At 39.4% G+C, this 9,486-nt stretch overlaps 1 long non-coding RNA gene across 1 annotated transcript in view; it reads right to left on the bottom strand.

Annotated features, from left to right (window-relative positions):
• Positions 1-332: 332 nt before the first annotated feature.
• The window catches only part of LOC308578264, a 180,835-nt gene continuing 171,681 nt past the window's right edge, over positions 333-9,486 (bottom strand). The window contains exon 2 of the long non-coding RNA XR_014003848.1: positions 333-387. This is a non-coding gene — a long non-coding RNA (uncharacterized lncRNA). The remainder of the gene's footprint in view (positions 388-9,486) is intronic.

The following is a 9,486-nucleotide window of genomic DNA, read 5'->3' as shown; positions in this document are numbered from 1 at the left end:
CATTTTCAATGGTATAAAAGGTTTGCTGAGGCATGAACTCTGCACATGCACAGAGGCTAGATCAGCTTAAAAAAAAAAGAGAGAGAGAGAGAGAGAGAGAGAGATTGGAGGGGGGAGAGAGAAGGTTTGGAGAGCAGTGTGCTGCAGGGAGAAACCTTTCCAAATAGCCATTGAGGGAAATCACCCTTAATGTGTTTTGCTCCAGGGGCTACTTAATACAAAAGAGTTAAGTACTGGACATGTCAAATTCTTTTCACAGGTAATATCAAAGCACTCCCACTGTGAGTTCCTCTCTTGAGTAGATTTTATAACAGTGTGTGTGTGTGTGTGTGTGTGTGTGTGTGTGTGTATGCCTATGCATTTTAGGAACAGCATTTCCTGACAGACCTCTCACATGAAATAATTTTCCCTTTCAACAGGTGTGTATATGCCTATGCATTTTAGGAACAGCATTTCCTGACAGACCTCTCACATGAAATAATTTTCCCTTTCAACAGAGTGTCCTTTCTTTTCTCCCACAGCACAAATGATAATGAGGGGATGCAAACAGTGATTTAAATACTCTATAAAAAGTAATTGCATTTGTTTTTCTTTTTGTCTTTCTTCCCTTAAAGCCAAACAGCAACTTTCTTTCTGTTCTGTGAAACAAGTCTGAATCCCTGCTGTATTAGTAACTTCCATCTCTTTGTGCCTTTGACACTTTAAGTTACAAATAATCTGTTTTCATTTATTTAATCAGTTTCTCCATGATGTCTATGAAGTTAATCGAAGCACAACCAAACATTGTTTGAGCATTTCTTACTAATTCTGTCATTTTGGCTAGTGCAAGGTACCTGCACAACTTTAAATTGCCATTCATTTTTATTGGTATTAACTCATTTCCCAATATTCCGCTATTAACATTACAGCTGATGTCACATCAAGAAACACTTTTATTTTCATTTGTGATGTTAGAATGCCAAAACAGATTACTTCAGGTTACTTCAGGTTGCTTATTAATTGTGTGTCTTAGCATTTATTTATTTTTGGTTCCTCATAGGTCATTTGTGTGTGTGTGTTTTACTTTGGGGACATGTTCATCACATGTTGAAAGTCAGTTTCATGAAGTCCTTTTATTGGATAGCACATGGTGAATTTTAAGTTTTCCCCATTGTTTTCCCTTTTTCCCCCAGTCCAGTAGTAATCTGTGTGGTTTTGATAATATCTTTGTACTATTTAATAATAGTTATTTTCTGAATCTGATGTCTTTGTGTCAAGTCCATTTTCATCTAACTGGTAATCTAATTTTTTGCTTTCTTTTTATTTTTTAACCTTTGTATTTTTTACAGTTCTCTTTCTATACATGTGGAGTAATTTTTATTTTATAATATGAAAAGAACAACAACAACAAAAATTAAGTGAAGGAAAGCAAACAAACTTAGCAGATAATAACAGTAATTATGTGGAAATGTGATAATAATATTGAAATAAATAAAATGCTTAATGTGCTAAGATTTTTATTTATCTGCAGCTTCCCACGGAAAACTCAAGGACATCCCTTTTGCCTTTTCCCCCTTCCTTGTCTAACTGTGTTTAAGTCTCCCCAAAACCCTGCCCCCTTACAGGATATCACTTCTACAGATGTGCAATGATGAAAAGCAGCAACAACCCCTCAACTCACAAGACCTGCAACACCAGAGTTTTCAAAGTGCCCACAGTTATCTCTTTCAAAGGCTATAGACTGAGGGGGGAGTGGGGCTGACAAAGGGGGGAGGGGTTGAACTGACAAAGGGGGGAGGAGTTGAATTGCAAGGACATTTTTTCACTTGAACCTCAAGCCTCTGCTCCAGGATTCAAAAGATACATACGTAAAAGATCACAATTGTGTCAAGATATGCAACAGATATTGAATTATTTTGTTTTGTATTATGTCTTATTATGTAAGAATGTTGAAATGTGTCTGACAGTGTAATTTCCACAAAGGGGGGAATATTGTGTGTAACTGTTTTTATGTTTAATGTCTTATTGCTTACACACCAATGGAGAATTCTCATGCATTTTATACTTTCTAATAGCTCACACTATTGTGTAGTCCAATGTTTAGATATCCACAATTCGTTGTCCCACCTGGCACTATGCCAACCTTCCCTACCCATTTTAAAAAATGTGCTAAACCAAGGAGAAGCTTCTAAGAAACATGAGGGTGGATATGCTTTGGTTTAGCAGGAATGATTTCTTATAGACTTAAATTGACTTATTTGGACAACTGCCCTTGTTAAGAATGGTTTTCTTTAACAGATTGGTTTGAAGAGTTGAGAACCATGGGGCAAGATAAATTCAAATTGGACTCAGTTTGAATTGGGCAAGTGTATCCAGGCTGCAATTAGCTTTTGGTCCTTTAAGTGCAAGTGAGCAACTTCCCATTGTGCGAGTGCGAGACCACAGCCTATAATAAAAAACCATAGCTAAAGGCCAAGGCGAAGACCTCTCCCTCACGAGATGCCCAAAACCTGTGCCAGCTATGGTGAATGCCAGGCGACATGGTTAAATGAAAGCCCTGAGGGGATTCAACAGAAGGGATGTGTTGCTGTAGCACTATGTCAGTGTGAGACCACAGAAGAGCTACCTTGACACCTGAGAACACAAAAATGGCGGGGGGGGGGAAGCAAACTGCACTTTTCAGTCATTAGTGGACCTTACCTTCCTGCTAGGTGTAAAGCATAGAACACTATTGAGTAAATGGTCTCTCCCAAGGTGTTAAAATGCCACAAGTAATTTAGTAGCAAAACGCAACATGTGTTATTTTTATGATATATTTATACAAACACATCCATTTACAACATCCGATGTTATTATTTGTGGGGCAAAAATTTTTAAGAAAAATTCTAGCCCCAAAGGGGGGAATATTGTGATAGGAATTTTATGGTTTTAGATATATAGTAATGTTCATAACTGCACATACATAGATCAGTACAAGAAGGCCGACCTGGAACCATTTTGATTCCTAAACTGACCAAATCCTTTCTCTGCAAGGTTAAAAATGGAAAAGCCTCCCCATTGTCTCTTCCTTTAATCTGTGTTTGAATAAGGTGTGAGCCTGTGACCTGGCCCAGGAAATAAGTATTTTAGCATTACAAAGGAATGGCCAGGCTCCCCAGAAAATCCAATCAAGTAACCTGCTAGACAGGAGATAAACAAGGAGAAGAGAAAAACAACATTTAAATTTCTGTGATGTAGGTGGGATGTATCTGAGGGGTGGTCTTAGGTTACACCCCTTCTGTGATGTATGCATAATGTTTCTGGGGGTGGTCCTGATCTAGAGAAGGGGAATTTCAAAAGTCTTTATAAGGCCTCGCAGGCCATTGTTCTGGGTCCTCTTCCTCTCCTGCGTGTGAGGGGGGTACCCTGTTGCAACAGATCAATAAAGATCAAGCTTACTAGCTGCTTTGCTTCTCAATATTCTCTGGTTGGCCTCTGTTATTTTCTCCTACCAATAGGGAACCTATGTAAGGACTCTATATGGGCTCTTGGATACCCCATAAGGGAAAAGGGCATATTTTTATTTACAACAAGTAGGAGTCAATGGGTATGGTCCACCTGCTGGCAACTGTGAATGACTGAAAAAACAAGGGATGGTACGCAGATGACCTGAAATAGTTTTAGGATATGTAATGAGACACAGTCGTCCACAGGTTGACCATACCGATTGAGTCCTACTACCGTTCAGAGAAATACCCCGCCCCACCCTCCCTCTAAATATCAGGGTGTGGGGACTTCCGCTTCAGTGTATCTGAATAAGTCTGCCTGCACATGAAAGCTTAGACACAGAACAAACTGAGTTGGTCTCTAAAGTGACATTGGACAATTCCTGAATTAGGTGACGCTTTTACCATTACCGTGGTACCTTGGGACTCAAACGCCTCGGTTCCCAAATGCCGGAAACCCTGGGAGTGTTGGCCCTTAAAACTCTGCCTCACCTGCAAACAGTGCGCCAGGTTGCAGTAAGCGTCAGGAAAATCCGGCTTCAGTTTCAAGGCGGTGCAATACGAAGCAATTGCCTCTGGGATGTTTCCGGAATCCTAGAAAGGGAGGGATATTTCAGCAATTGCCACTAGCTTTTTTTCTCAACCATCAAAACCAAAGATGAAGAACAGACAGAAGGCACGATGATCCACACCTGGTAGACTTATAAAGTAACATTCAACAATCATTGGAATAGAACAGGGGTCGGCAAACTTTTTCAGCAGGGGGCCGTCCACTGTCCCTTAGACCTTGTGGGGGCCAGACTAGATTTTGGGGAGGGGGGAAAAGGAACGCATTCCTATGTCCCACAAATAACCCAGAGGTGCATTTTAAATAAAAGGACACATTATACTCGTGTCAAAACATGCCGACTCCCGGCTAGATTGAGAAGGCCATGGGGCCGTAGTTTGCCTCCCCATGCTATAGAATAATATTGAGTATCAGCATGTAAAAATTCAATAGAAACCTACTCTTAACAATTACAATAAATTGTAATTAATCGTACAATAAATGAATATTACAATGAATGATTATTGTAATTGATCATAGAATAAATGTTACAATAAATGGTTATAAAACAATGGCAAGTCACAGTGTCTACAATAGCCGCAGCGAGAATCTTAACAGACAAAGGATGGAAAGGAGAATCCCATCCCTACTAAGTTGGCGTAGCTAGCAAAAAGGCTAAAATACGCAGAATTAGCAAGATTATAATACAGGCAGAATTACGAGAGGTTTTGGAAGAAACATTTCATAGAGAACAGGACACTTGCAGAGTACAGTGGTACCTCTGGATGTGAATGGGATCCGTTCCGGAGCCCCGTTCGCATCCTGAAGCGAATGCAACCCGCATCTGCACGTCGCAATTCGCCGCTTCTGCGCATGACATCATTTTGAGGGTCTGTGCATGCGGCGAAACCCGCAAGTAACGTGCTCCGTTACTTCTGGGTCACTGCGGAGCGCAACCCAAAAATATTCATCCTGAAGCATATTTAACCCGAGATAGGACTGTATTGTCTAAATTTACAGGGGTGCCCAAATTTTCCCAAAGAGGGCCAGATTTGACATGAGGGCGGGGCAAATTTGTTGAGCTGTTTTAGGATTTAACCCCAAGGTTGTTGAGCTCTTTTTAGGATTGAAGTTGTTGAGCATTTGGGGGGGGGGGTTGCCCCAGTAAGTAAACCAGGTTACGCTCCCCGGCCACACGCTGGACATGTGTGGTCTAAAAAAAAATGTTGGGAAAATTTAAATTCTTTGGCAGGTGTGGATTGACAAAGGACAGCAGGAAATATGACAAAACCAATGCATTTTGAGATCTAGGAGAGACGAGCAAAAGGGCGCCATCGGAAATGTGACGTAGGGGTGATTGGAAGTCACAATGAGATTTTTGGGTGTGGAACTCCACCATACTTTCCGTCTATATAAGCCACCCTCTATTTGGGGGGGCTCAAATTTAAGAAAATGAGCCATTCACCCACCCAATCACCCGTATAAGACCTCCCCCCCCCATTTTTATTTCAAAGTAAAAATAGCAATTTTTTCATTTTCCTTTTAAAAAAATTATTTACAAACAAACACATAGACACAAAACAAAATTCGTATTACCCTACCACCCAAAATTTCAGACATTAAAACCACCCTCGTGGCTTCCCTCCACCGCCCCTCACCCTCCTATATAATATTTCACATTGCCATTTTTATTTCCCCCCTATTTATTTATTTATTTTTGATTTCATTTTACATGCTAGTTGCCGTACATTTTCAACACTATACATTACATATATGGATTCCCCACATCTAACCCTATACACAACTCAGCATTTACCCAAATACCCACGTGACTTCCTTCACTCACATTCACATTGCAATTTTTATCTAAATTTATATTTCTTAACTCTTTTAACTTACTATTTATTATTATTATAAACCAGATTTACAAACATTAAACCAAACATATCAACATGTTAGTTTTTGAGCAGTACTTGAACACATAATCTTCAAACCATTTCCATTATATTTTTATTTTCCAGTTTGATTGGTACCTTATTACTGCACTTGACCTTGCCAGTTCTATAAATTCAATTAGTTTCTTTATCCAGTCATCCTTTGTGGGTATATATTTCCTGTTCCAGTTTTGTGCAAGGAGTAGCCTTGCTGCAGCTGTCGCGTATAAGAATAATATCTTCCCATCTTGTGGTATTTCTTTACCTCTTATACTCAGTAAATATGCCTCTGGTTTTCCCCTCTAAATTAATTCTGATCATCTTTTTTATTTCCTCATGAATTTTTTAACGTTTCTGTAGCCCCACCATAAACGTATCGGCGTGCCCTCTGCCTCCTCACACTTCCAGCATAAATTCCAATTCTCCCCTTTTTCTTTTTGTGCCCCATCTCGGTTTGGGACGGCTTTTGCCAGTTGTTTTCCTTTTGTAAAAACTAAGATTCCCCTGCTGCCCCCCCCCCAGTTTTTTTTTTTTAAATAGATTTAGCAGAGACACAAAGCTTACCTTATGGATGGAAGTGAGGTTGCTGTGGGCATCGGCAAACGCAGGATTTATCTGGATTGCTCTTGTGTAGCATTGCAGAGCTCCCTGGACGTCTTGCATTTCCTTCAAGGTGTTCCCCATGTTGGAATAGGCGTCTGCAAAAGTGGGACTGATTCTGACATGGAGGGGGAGAGAAAAAGTGCCATTTTGGTACAAAAATACTCTGAAGTTACGCTGGAAATGTAAGGGTCAAGAAGGCTCTTTCTATCCTATACGGTGGTCTTTAGGGCAGTTCATTAAAAAAACTTTTTTAAAAAATGCCTTCTCCAAAGCCTTCACAAAATAGGAAAACGTCCAAGAAAACAGCTATTTTCATGGAGGGTTGAGATATTAACTGATATGCACAAAATTTCAGATATAGCTATATAATCCCTAGTGTAGTAAGATAAGACCTTGGGAGCAGGCATCTTCAAAAAAGTGTTTTTTATGAACCACCCTAGTGGTCATGTGAGACAGTGAGACCTTGGTTCTCAAATGTTTTTTATACAGGTTTCTTTATACAGAAGGTTTTTTATACAGAAAGGTTCAGCATTGTGGCATCCTCTTCATACGGACAAGCAGCACTTTCCTTTTGGGAAATTCCATGCTCCTCAATTCTGGCAATTATTAATCACTCTCAATTCCACCCTAATAATTGCCACCTGCCCGGATTTTAACTTGTCTGAATTAATTTTTATTTGAATTACTTGATGTCTGCTTTTAGGCTCGTTGTGTTGTTTTTATGATGTTAGCTGCTCTGAGCCCAGCCTTGGCCGGCGAGGGTGGGATACAAACAAAAACAAATTATTATTATTATTATTACTACTACTCAAACGCTTTGGTTCCCAAATGCCGAAAACCCAGAAAAAGTGTTCCAGTTTCCAGGCGTTTTTCGGAAGCCAAACATCAAATTTGGCTGTCAGCTATTCTTTCTGGGGCGCCTGCACCAATCAAACAGACTTCGGGAACAGATTAAGTTTGGTGCTTTGGTTTTTGCAATTTATGTGGTGTTTTTGTTTCGGAGGCTTTTTTGGTTCATTTGTTTTTGCGACTGTGCGGATCCCAGTTTAGTTACTGATTGATTGATTGATTGATTGATTGTGTGATTGCAGAAACGGATAGAAGCCCCGGTCCCCATCCGAACAATGACTATCATCAGTGCAGGTGAGAAAAAAAAATAATTTTCATTTTTATCATTTACAAGACTGTTGTATTTATTTTAGAGTACAGTACATGGATGACTGCTTTCATTTTAGGGATCAGTGGTCTCGTTAGATAGTAAAATTCATGTTAAATGGCTGTTTTAGGGATTGTTTTTCAAAGTCTGGTACGGATTAATCCGTTTTGCATGACTTTCTTTTTTTTATATATAATAATTTTTATTACGTTTTTTTCCAGATTACAAATAGAAAAGAAAGAACATAGACAGTAGAAAGAAAGAAAAAACAGAAAATCTCAACCATTTCAACAACTTATTTCAGATTTCTATCGGGCTTCCCCACATCTCCCACATAGTGCATTCTTAACAATAAAATTATCAGCAAATTATAACCTGTTTCATGTGTTTCTTTTTACTTTCAATTGCAGTTTAAGTTTAAATCTCTTGTTTTCAATTTACTTTTAAAATATAACATATTGTCATTTTTACCCATTTAAACCTTGATTCTTTCGTAAAAATTATCCAATTTCTTATATAAACCATTTTGTTGCTGGGGCTGATATTCCAAATCATACGGCGTCTTAAGATTCATATAACTTATAATACTTTTGCAAATAGTCCTTAAATTTACACCAGTCCTCCTCCATTGCTTCTTCTCCCAAGTCTCGAATCCTTGCAGTCATCTCGGCTAGTTCCATGTAGTTCATCAGTTGCGTCTGCCAGTCCTCCAGTGTGGGCAAATCTTGAGTCTTCCAATGCTTAGCGATAAGAATCCTTGCTGCAGTAGTAGCATACATAAAAAGAGTTCTATCCTTCTTTAACACCTTCTGGCCGACAATGCCCAGGAGGAATGCCTCTGGTTTCTTAGGGAAAGTGTATTTAAACACCTTTTTTAACTCGTTATATATCATTTCCCAGAAGGCCTTCACTCTTGGACAGGTCCACCAGAGGTGAAAGAATGTCCCTTCAGCCTCCTTACATTTCCAGCATTTATTATCGGACAAGTGGTAGATCTTAGCAAGCTTGACTGGGGTCATGTACCACCTGTATACCATTTTCATAATGTTTTCTTTCAAGGCATTACATGCCGTAAACTTCATACCGGTGGTCCATAACCTTTCCCAGTCCTCAGACATGATGTTATAACCAATGTCCTGGGCCCATTTTATCATGGCTGATTTAACTGTCTCATCCTGAGTGTTCCATTTAAGCAGCAAGTTATACATTCTCGATAATAGCTTGGTCTTTGGTTCTAACAATTCTGTCTCAAGTTTCGATTTTTTCCACCTGGAATCCTGTTTTTTTATCTAGCTTAAAAACCTCATTAATTTGGGCATAATGAAACCAATCTTGCACTTTACCCTTTAACCTTTCAAAGCTCTGCAACCTCCAATTATCTCCAATGTTTTCTATTATTTCCCAATATTTCGGCCAACCGGCCTCCATATTGGGTTTTTTCCGAGCCTTGGCCTCTATTGGTGATACCCACCTCGGAGTTTTGCTTTCTAGTAAGTCTTTGTATTTTTTCCAGACCATAAATATTGCTTTCCTGACAATATGGTTTTTAAACATTCCATATGTTTTTGCCTTGTCATACCACAAATACGCATGCCAACCTAACGAGTTATTAAAGCCTTCCAGATCTAGGACATCAGTGTTTTCCAACAAGATCCAATCTTTCATCCAGCAGAAGGCTGCAGCTTCGTAATATATCCTTAAGTCCGGCAGGGCAAATCCCCCTCTTTCCTTTGCATCAGTTAGTATTTTAAACTTTATTCGGGGCTTTTTGCCCTGCCAGAC

Source organism: Podarcis bocagei (assembly GCF_964188305.1).
Source record: "Podarcis bocagei genome assembly, chromosome: W".
Classification (NCBI taxonomy): Eukaryota; Metazoa; Chordata; class Lepidosauria; order Squamata; family Lacertidae; genus Podarcis; species Podarcis bocagei.
The sequence above is the reverse complement of the archived record's forward strand: the minus strand, read 5'-3'. Positions and strand labels throughout refer to the sequence as shown.